This window comes from Lissotriton vulgaris, chromosome 4_1, assembly GCF_964263255.1.
Source record: "Lissotriton vulgaris chromosome 4_1, aLisVul1.2, whole genome shotgun sequence".
Taxonomy (NCBI): Eukaryota; Metazoa; Chordata; class Amphibia; order Caudata; family Salamandridae; genus Lissotriton; species Lissotriton vulgaris.
The window spans coordinates 674,718,967-674,728,025 of NC_141691.1; the positions used below are offsets into that span (position 1 = coordinate 674,718,967).

The 9,059-nt window shown below is 44.7% G+C and overlaps 1 protein-coding gene across 1 annotated transcript in view; it reads right to left on the reverse strand.

The window, feature by feature from the left end:
• The window catches only part of TWSG1 (twisted gastrulation BMP signaling modulator 1), a 117,269-nt gene extending 115,875 nt beyond the window's left edge, over nt 1–1,394 (reverse strand). The window contains exon 1 of the mRNA XM_086964947.1: nt 951–1,394. The gene's annotated coding sequence lies outside the window, so the exon portion shown is untranslated. The remainder of the gene's footprint in view (nt 1–950) is intronic.
• Between the last annotated feature and the right edge of the window lie 7,665 nt (nt 1,395–9,059).

Below are 9,059 nucleotides of genomic sequence, written 5' to 3' on the forward strand. Positions count from 1 at the left end.
GCTGGGCACTGCAGGAAAAACTTATTTATGCAACATGACTCGTACTTGACAAATTAGTTCGTGCCATGAAACGTTTTACATGGCTGCTCACAGTACTGTTTTTTCTTAAACTCATCACAGAAGTATTTACGTCGTTTCTTAGCGCAGTGCATGTTGTCTCTATTCTAGTTTAACGCTACTGGACTTAAAGACCGGGCTACATTAAAAGGTGAGACGGTTTTGCTAAGATCCGATAGGATGACCAAAAGGTAGCCAAAGAGGTCATCATCTGTGAGTCATCTTCCCGGTAACTCACTTTATTAATACATGCCATCATCAACCAACTCAACTGCGAAGGCCCTTGCGTCGGCTAAGTATACATATATTCGTTTGATATGGTGAACATTAAACCATAACAAAAACTCAAAAGTATATATACAAACAACCATTCCATCAAAAAAATTAATATTGAGAATACGTGATTGGTAAATAGTAACACGCGGGTCGAACTGGGACAAAAATGTGACCCGGACACCAAAATAAAAGTGGCCCCCATCAGCGAGCAAGAGAGATGAAAATGTGGCCCACATTTGCACGTCAGACATGTTTTAAAGTTGTAAAGACATGCAGTAGGGGTATTTTGCAAGGTATGGAGGGGGGGGGGGGGCTGCATGCGTTAGTGTTTGCTGCAGTCAGTGCTTGTAAAAACAATACCATTTATTTATTTAATGCTATTTTATATAGCGCGGGCATTACCCGAAGCTGTCAGAGCGCTGTACAATAGAACCAGTTACATTACATGAGAAAAGTGTTACACAATAGAACGTTGCAACAATAAACAGGAGACTCGAAAGGGTAGGGTACAAAAACACAATATCCAACACAGCAAGCAAGGGTGATGAATGTACAAGAAAAAATTACAAATTTACAATGATGAATCATTGACATCAACAGGAAAAAAAACAGCCCACCTGGCCATAAAATACGCCAACAAACTGCTAAAATAAACGGCCCACACACTCATTTGTGAGACTAGCCCATGGGGCACTGCCTGATTGCCCTAGACCAGTCCGACCCTAGTTACAAGATACATCAATTGGCCGGTTTGTTGAGAGACGCGCACGACATTTTAAAGCATGAATATCACAATGGCTGTGGCTGGCCCTAGGGACGGCCCTTATCTGAAAGCTTATCTGCGAAGGTGCCTGCCCCCCATTGTGTCTTAATGGTCCAATCCAAAGATCTGCCCGTGTCCTAAACAGCTGAGCATTGTCATTCCGCGGAAGGGGTGGGAGTGTGAAGATAGCACAGGTATGCTAAACGCCATTCTTTGCATTTTTTCCAAGTTGGGCGGTTTCTCGCTTAGTTCCAGCTGCGAGCGATGAGCACCCGAGCATTCTACCGCCTCTTATTTCAGTGTTGTAACATTGAATGCAGGCCCTTAATTCCCACTTCCCTACACCGACTGAAGGCCACAGGGCGGATTCCGGTCTCTTTGTGTGGAGAGGAAGCTACTCAACTTGCAGTGTTAATTACGAACGGGCCGGCCATACGTGAAGGTGGATGACGTGTGTGTTCTACCCCGCGTGGAATGTCCACAGTAATCAACGCTGTCCTAGTGGCTCGTGCCTCTACCTGGGTGTTAGCCTGCAAAGCTCCTCAGCATCCCAGTCAGACTACCTCAGGTTCTAGGCACCAAACTCCTTTAAGTCACTAAAAAGCCCTGTATGTTTTCTTAGTACAAGCTCGCTATGACATGGCAGAATTGGTGCTGCTGATTCATGTAATTATAGGGTGAGAACATAACTTCCCTGATCAATACTGGGGCCATGACTAATGTCTCTAGACTGACGCAGAACTAAACAAGCTGCACGCAGCAATAGTTTGTACCTGTGTAGCGCTATGGGAACGGCACACTCCTTTCCTGCAAGGGGCACTTTCAACACGCTCTCACCCGAAAGGCATTGTGGGAAATTTCCTAGGTCATGAGTGCTGAGGCTGGGGACTTGGTGATCTTCCGATCGTTGTTAAGTTGGGCCTATTAGTTCAGCTGTCTCACAGTGAAGGTTGCGGTATCCTCCGACTGGTGATGTGAAAATAGCCCCAACGCTTGTTGGATGCATGCTGAAGGGCAGATTAAAATGCACTATGATATCTCTGTGATACCTGCCGCTCGTCATTTTCTGTGGCATATTTCTCTTCAACATTCAGCAGAAGGTGGAAGCACAAACCAGCAGCCTACTGCAACAGGAGATAATGAGCCAGTGGCAGGGTTTCTCCTCATCTGCTGAAAATTTCAGGAAGCTATACAGAAAGTAATTCTATGTCAGGAAGGAGGATCCGATTATGCTTTCTCTATTTCTTTACTGAAAAACACAGCAGCCAATCAGCACACAGTAAAGAAAACGAAAAAACAAAGTTACCCATAAACCCTGGGTAACCATAGAGTACATGAACAGTATATATAGAGTCATAGAGGTCACAACTTCCTCTTTCTTTGCTGCTGCCGCAGCCAGTTGAGTGCACTTTTCATATTTGCTTACTTCAATTTCTATCCTCCCCTTATTTCTTTTCTCTTCCCTTTGGGATTTTTTGCTGCTCAAAAAATACATTGTTAGTTTGTTCCTTGTACAGAAATATTCTGCTGTACAAGTAGGGAGTTATAGTAATTTAGACACCTTAATTAACTGAGAAATTTGTATTTGTGTAAGAAAAAACATGTATATTTCTATGTATAATAATTTGATCCCTGTTTTTCCCTTGTATTAATATTTTTTTCAGATAACATTGTGGTTCCTGAAGAAGGCGTTCTAAACAACGCCGAAACGCGCGTCGAAAAATATTACCTGTTTGCCACAAAATATATGTTATGTTATAAGAATTTTTTATGGGATATATTGAATATTGCATTAGTTTGTTGTTTTTGTAACTAATTCATTGTGTATAATTTCTGTATTTTATTAATTGTTTTTAAACATGGATTTTTGGTGGATCAATTAAATTAAATTTCATACTTTTTTAATTACTAGTTTGGTGTCTCCTTTACTTTTCTCCCCTGATTTATGTCGACTATTTGCCAATTTGTTTACACTGTTTATTTCCCTGTACTGTGAATTAAGTTTCTGAACAGGGGGTCCTTGTTATTTACATAACTTTTCTGATCAGGTCAGAAGATCAGGTCCATCAAGAGGGACTTGAGATTGTTCCTAGCTCGGCAGTCTGTCTCGTTGCGATCTGTGGCTCGAATCGTAGGCCTTCTGTCCTCTTCGATTCAAGCGATTTTTCCGGGTCCGTTGCACTACCGCGCTTTGCAACGTCTCAAGATCAAACATCTGCAGAAGGGTCTTCGGTATTCGGATCACGTTCCTCTTTCGGAGGATGCCAGAGCAGAGATGTTGTAGTGGTTGGACCGCATGGATTCTTCGAACGGCCGGGCGTTGTTCGGGAAGACCCCAGATGTAGTGATCGAATCCGATGCCAGCCTTTGGGGTTGGGGAGCCCGGTGCGGTCCGGTTGCGACGGGTGGTCGATGGTCCTAGGAGGAGCTGTCCCTTCACATCAATTGCCTAGAGCTTCTGGCAGGCTCTTTCGCGATTCGGTGTCTGTCTCCTCACCAGACAAATTGTTGCATTCTTCTCAGGATGGACAATATCTCGGCGGTGCGTTATGTCAACAAACTGGGGGGTACCAAGTCAAGACTTCTGGCGGAGATTGCGAAAGACTTCTGGCATCTTTGTCTGCAACGTCAGATCACAGTTATTGCAGAATACTTGCCGGGCCGCGACAATCGGATTGCGAACTGGAACTCTCATCATCTGAGAGATTACAGCGATTGGAGGCTTCATCCTCGCATCTTTCGCCTGTTGTCCAGGATTTGGGGACATTGTCACCTCGACCTGTTTGCCTCTCGCCTCAACGCTCAAGTCCCCCGATTCTACAGTTGGCGTCCGGATCCGGAGGCCTTGGCCACGGATGCGTTTCTCCAGTCTTGGCCTCCTCTCCTGTGCTATGCTTTTCCACTGTTCGTGAGGATTGCACGGGTTCTGGCCCGTGCGAGACAGTTCAAATCGGAGCTCATTCTCATCTCTCCTCTTTGGCGGGCTCAAGCGTGGTTTCCAGTTCTTCTTGAGATGAGCTGCTCGTCACCACTCCTTCTTCCTCCCAAATGGAACCTGTTGCTGGACCCTCTTCATGCACCGCATCCTTTGGTTCTGTCGGGTCAACTCCATCTGGTGGCGTGGAGAATCTCGGGAGACGCTGGCAAATCCCAGGTTTATCTGGAAACGCTTCCCGATTTATCAGTGAAGCTTGGGCTCCCAACACACGCAAGCGTTATGCATCAAGTTGGAAACGCTGGTGTGATTGGTGCGCACAACGGTCGGTGGATCCCGTTACAGAAGATCTTGCTTTGATCATCAATTTTCTGGCCTCTATGGCTTCTTCTGGGTTGGCTTACAGAACGGTTAACAATTTTCGTTCTGCGATTTCTGCGGGTCATGTTTCTATTGATGGCAAACCCGCTGGGGAACATCACTTGATATCTAAATTACTTAGAGGCATCCCGATGGTAAAACCTCCTTGCCCTAAATATGTTGCCTTATGGGATGTCTCTGTTGTTTTACGTTTCTTGGAGTCTTGGCCTTCTAATTCTTTATTGAACCGTAAGCAACTTTCAGCTAAGTTGACTATGTTGTTGTGTTTGCTCTCATGCAAGCGGGTTTCTGATGTTCGAGCTTTGAACCTGGCAGGTCGTACTTTCTCCCCGGAAGGTGTTACTTTTACTCTATCGAGACAAACTAAATGTAATACGCCTTCAGTTACGTATCCTTCTTTTCCTCACAATCCTCAGCTGTGTGTGGTCCAATGTATCAAAGATTGCGAGGTAAGCACTGCACCTTTTCGTTCTGATTTACAAGGTCAATTACTGATTGCTTTGCAGAAACCTTTTAGACCTGTTACTCCTGCTACGTTGGTTAAGATGGCTTATGCTGGAAGCAGGCATTGATGTTTCCCTCTTTGGTGCACATTCGGCATGGGGAGCTATGGCTTCCAAAGCTTTTTCCATGGGTGTCAGTCTTCATGACATCATGAAGGCAGCTGATTGGTCTTCTGACTCTGTGTTTAAAAAGTTCTATTTTAAGCCTATTGTAAGTGTTGCTTCAGTAGTGGTCGATGAGCTTTGAACTAGCATAATCGGAGCCTCCGTCCTGACATAGAATAAAAAATTTGCTAACATTCGTGCCAAGAATTTTCAATTCTATTAAGGACAGGAGGCGAGGATTATCCCACCCTTATCTTCATTATTTATATTAATGTATTGATTTTATGCATTTCTGCTGTGCCATTATGTTGGTTGATCTTTGAAATGTTTCCCTCCCTGTCATGGATTCTGTGTTTAATCCCTTTTGGAAAGGATTTTACGGCTTTGTTTTACTTCTTCCAGGCTCCGACCTTAAATGAAGTGTGCTTCGAATTTCTTCTGTTGATTGGTCTTTTGTTGTTCCTGTGGATCTGGGAGGTTCCTTCGTATCTTCAACCTGATGATGACCTCTCCGCGGGACGTCCTTAATGGATTGTTGGAGTTGCCGTTTTGAACTTTTTCCTTGATGGTTATGGACAAAGAAAGAGGAAGTTGTGACCTCTATGACTCTATATATACTGTTCATGTACTCTATGGTTACCCAGGGTTCATGGGTAACGTAGTTTTTTTTCGTTTTCTTTACTGTGTGCTGATTGGCTGCTGTGTTTTTCAGTAAAGAAATAGAGAAAGCATAATCCTCGCCTCCTGTCCTTAATAGAATTGAAAATTCTTAGCACGAATGTTAGCAAATTTTTTATTCAGGGCATCTCAAATTGGCTAGTCGACGGCGACGCCATATTATTATTTAATAAGAGCACACATAAACATGATGACACTCTTGTGAAAAGAAAGTTGTGCACTAGCAAATAGCAACTTCACACTTAATGAGAAGAAATGTGATTTTCGTCACCCTTATTTATATTTATGGACGCATTTCCTTCTTTGAGAGTATAGGGCTTGAAGAAAGAGGAGGAGCTCATGTCAGAACATGTTCCACAAACATCTCCACTCATTCCTGGGAATTGACATTTATTGTGCCATCCAGGACTTTGTCTCAACCAGTCCTCATTTTACAGATATCACAAAGGTGAATTGTATTGTTCGGAGTTGAATCAATTCTGGAGCGGGAAGACAACTTGCCTGGGCAAGGTCCTTTCGTGGCCGGTTCCGATGGACCCGAAGCTCACTCTTCTCCATGTCACTGACCATCTAGGTGGTAATATGTATAAACTGTCACACTTATTTTTGGGTCTGACCCTAGCAAAACGGCACAGCACAGTGTGGTAAATGACTTCTATGTCTCTCCCCTCTCTACCACTTCATCAGAATGTCCTGTGACATCATAGAATGTTTGAGTGCCTTTCTGGAGCGAGATTGTCAGTTAGTCATCTCAGGCTCAGCAGCTGGTAGCTCGCTCCTGGTGGGGTTTCTTCCTGGTTTCTTTCTAGTTACTTATCTCCTGCTATCTTGCCACCTACCTATCTTGTCAATAAAGAGTTGTCTACAACTACACCTGGACTACGGATCATCATTTGTGTACCACACACAGGAGTGGAAGGCCATGCCCCCCTCGTCCCTGGCTGGGTGGAAGAAGAAAATGGACCACTGCATGGGCTTGGAAGTAGCATGGCTGGCCAAAAAAACACTCCAAGATATGTCAGGGTGGGCGTACTATCAGGACATTGAGTTGGAACCTGTTCATTCCATGTATCAATTGGTTCATGATGAATGCCAGACATTCTTGGGCTAAGGGCAGGTTGGGTGGATGTGGGATGAGCGATTTATTTTTTGTCTTTATTCAGTGGTTTTTAAAATTTTATTTTTATGGATTTGGGTGGGTGTGAATGTACAGGTATGTTTTTCTTTTCACCTTTTTTCTTATTGTTTCTTTGAAGTACATAGGCCTATTGAACCCTGTTTCTTGCCCAAATACCCCAAAAATAAAAACTATTTTAAAGATTAAACCTTTAAAAAAAAAATGGTTGCTTAGGCTCCCGGCTCCGTAGACCTCCTCATCCTGCTACGTGATCCTGCTAGATATCCTGTGCCAATGCTCCTGTGTAGACGAATTGAAATAACGCTACATCGTGTGATCCTGAGGGTTCTACTGGCTCCAAGAGCGGAGAAACGTCGCCTTAAAGTTTGAGGCCTACATCAGCTTTGGAGCCGGGGCCCCGAGTAGGAGTGTAGCCGGCTACTAGTTGAACAACATCGGCCATACGAGTCCGGGAGGGGTCGGCCCACCGAAACGGAAGCAAAGTTTTGCCCGATTTTCATATTGAACATCCGTCCTGATTAGCGCCGAAGTGGAGCAACTCAATGACACTGCGGATGCAAGTTGAGTATCTGACTGACAGAGCCCGGAACTTGAACGGCTTGGAAACCATCTGAATCGCGACCCCAATACATGTGGCTATATCCTGCTCGAAGGATTGCCCATGAGCGAAATGTAGGACATGGAGCCAAATATTAACCTCTGTACGATTCGGACCCGATCCTCCGATGTGTCCAGAAAGAGTCGAGCGGATGATTTGGGTCGACATATCCTAACTAAGGGGTCTCCGAAACTGGGACAGTATATCGCCACCGACGGGGAAAAATCAGCGCTGGCCAGGATTGAACCTAAGCTTGGAGCTCTAATGGCAGCTGTCGGTGGTCTTCACTTTTCCCTGAACCGGTGAGCCCAAGCCCTGGAGCACAAATTGGATGCCGTTACTTTTGAATTGGGGCAAATGAGAGCAGTTTTTGTCCAAGATGGGACCCAGGGACAATGAGATTGAATATGCCCAGCTGTTTCCGGCTCCCTCCTGTGTGCAGCCAAACGAACACCTTCGGTCCTTCAAATCCGTTAAGATGGCGGCTGTTTGGTTGGAAAACATTTGTGTGCCTGATCGAACGGGCCAAGGCTGAGAACGGCTTATCGTTTCTAGACATTTGTTCGAGTGGTGGCTGTACGGGACTCACTTTATAATGTTGGTACCGGGAGGCGATGTAGGCGAGTAATGAATCCCCGATCTTAGTTCGATTGTGTAATTGTTAATAAAGCCGTAATGAAGGGGAGGCTTCGACTAGCAGGAGGGGGAGAGGCCGGGAGCCTGTACGAAGGACCTCCTCCATTTACTATTTTTAGTTTCTGTAGAGTAGATGGGGCGACAGGCACACTGCTAGTTGGGGTCAGGTGTAAGCCACATGCAGGGGTGCAGTGTGGGGGGTGGGGTGTTGCGCACGTTGCGTTTTTATTTCTTTTCTTTCTTTTAGCCTTTCTTTGTACGTAAAATCAGTGAATCATCCTGCTTCTGTTTCAGTATTAAGGTGCCAATTTATGCTTTATTATCCTGATTTGTTTATTTTCTACATGCGGATGTCCGTAATCTATCCTGTTTATGATTTCAGTATTGAGGAGCATTATGAGCTTTGGTATCCTGATTTTGTGGGTGGCGGGATCGTGGGGCTACACACTTGTGTATAAGGCGAACTCAATTAGTTGTATAGTCTCGACTGACTAAGACTGTTGGAGTCTCAGTGTCCTGCTTAATGTTCCGCAAGTATCCTGATTTTTCAATTGTTTGATTCTATGCATGTACTTGACGGCATTGCACCTGATACGTTCTTATTGTTTATGTTTTTAATATCAATAAAAAGATTAAACAGATAACAAGAATCTGGCCCTGACTCACCATTCGACATTGCAGAAGTCTGGTCAAGCACAAGTAGGCATACTGTCAGAAGGAGAGCTTGGCTGTTGTATGGGCGCTTCCGCTTGATCCTCGATGGCAAAGTTTCTATTGCAGTAATTGATCCTTAGGCCCTTGTCAACATTTCTGCCTACCCAGAGGGTCTTTGCCTGTCTCACGCTGAAAGGTTGGGCTGAGGCTCGAAGATCATTGTTTTCACTTAGTGCAGAAACCTGAGAAGGAACGCAACCCAGCAAACGTTTTGCTAAAGTTTCCTTTGCCTTCCACGTCTATATATTCTTGGCCCAAGTTTGTCCTTTTGCCCT